Here is a 1,780-nt window from a genome sequence, read left to right on the forward strand (position 1 = left end):
TTTTAAGAATTTTCAATTTTGGTCAAAATGGTAAAAAAATTAATTTTTCCTATACATTCTCTCTCTTAAATTTATCTTAAAGTGGGCAAGTGTTTGAATTCTGGACTAAGCTTAGAAAAGATGCTTTCAGGGTGTCCATGTTCATTAGTGGGTTGGCTGTGGGTTTGTTATATACAGTCCTTATTTTTATGTTGAAGTACATTCCTAACTTGTTCAGAGTCTTTATCATGAAGTTCTGTTGAATTCTGTCAAATACTACTTCTGCATATACTGAGATGATTCTACCTTTTTTGGCTAGAAGTTGAGATAATTGTCTTTACTTGGTTTGCACATGTTGAATCATCCTTGCAGCCTTAGGCTAACAGGATCATGGATCATTTGATGATATCTTTCTTACTTTTTTCCTCTTGTATATATGTATGTACTGGTATAAATTTCTGTCAGTTCTGTGTTTGTATTATAGATATTAACATGCTATTTTTTCACTTTTGTCTGTTTTGAACTACGTAACATCTCTTCAGTTTCTTTGTTTAAAGGTGTGCTTTGTGTTCTGTACATATTTGTGTATTTTTCTAAAGTGTCTTGGCTCAGAGAGGAGCTCAGTGCTAGACTACTTAACTAGTAACACACACAGTGCCGTAAGTTCAGTTAAAAAGGTGAAAAGAAGATGTCTTCTGATACTAACTTCTTTTTTTTTGATATTTTCTTTATTTGCATGTAAATTTCTCCATTCCCAGATTCCCCTCCAAAAAACAAAGAAACAAACAAAAACAACAAGAACAAACCCCTGTTGCCTCCCCCCTCCCCATGCCTGCCACCCTGCCCTCTCCCACTTTCTGGCCCTGGCATTCCCCTACACTGGGGCACAGAACCTTCACAGGGCTGAAGATTTTTTTTAAATATATATATATATATATATATATACATATACATACATATATATGTTTTTTAATATATATATATATACATATATATATTTATGCATGCCCTGCATTAAAATCAAGGTTTAAATTTTCATCTGTATAATACTCAAAGTGCCAATTCTGTATTCAATGATAGTTTTCTGGTTTTTTTTCTGTTTAACTCTACTTTGTGAAGTGTGTTGGAATTTCTTATATTTATGCAGCAGAGTTGTCTATGGTTTCTTTGACTAGAAACATGGAGAAGGGAGGGAGGGAGGGAGAGAGGAAGAGGGACAATGTGTGTGTGTGTGTGTGTGTGTGTGTGTGTGTGTGTTTGCATGCATGCGTGCAGAATAGTATGTGAAATAGCCTGGAACTTGTGTTACCTGTAGTTGTGAGCTGCTCAATATGGATGTGGGAAAATGAACTCTGGTCTTCTGTAAGAGAAACAAGTGCATTTAACCACTGTATCATCTTCCAGCTGCCTTGGTATGCTGTATCTTGACTCACTTTTTCTTCAATCAATTTTTTTGAGTGGAATGCAAATATATGCGTTTCACTGTGAAGTTTTCATGTGTTGCTAACATTACATTTTACTCTTCTTTGTATTTCACTCCCTAGTCCTTCCTCTCTCTTCTCTCTCTTGCTGATCCCATCTGCTTCTTCTGTTTTCAGGACACACATATTTTATTACCTGGCCTTGTTCCTTTTTTAATGTCACTTTAAGACTTCTTCCTCTTTCACTGTCATTGTTCCACATCCACCCATACCTGCACCCACATCTACGCAGAGAGATTTAACTCTAGATTCTTCATGTAAGCAAAATCATGTAACACTTGTCTTTCCGAGCCCGACTCTCTTTACTTAACATAAAGAGC

Source organism: Mastomys coucha, unplaced genomic scaffold (genome assembly GCF_008632895.1).
Source record: "Mastomys coucha isolate ucsf_1 unplaced genomic scaffold, UCSF_Mcou_1 pScaffold17, whole genome shotgun sequence".
Classification (NCBI taxonomy): domain Eukaryota; kingdom Metazoa; phylum Chordata; class Mammalia; order Rodentia; family Muridae; genus Mastomys; species Mastomys coucha.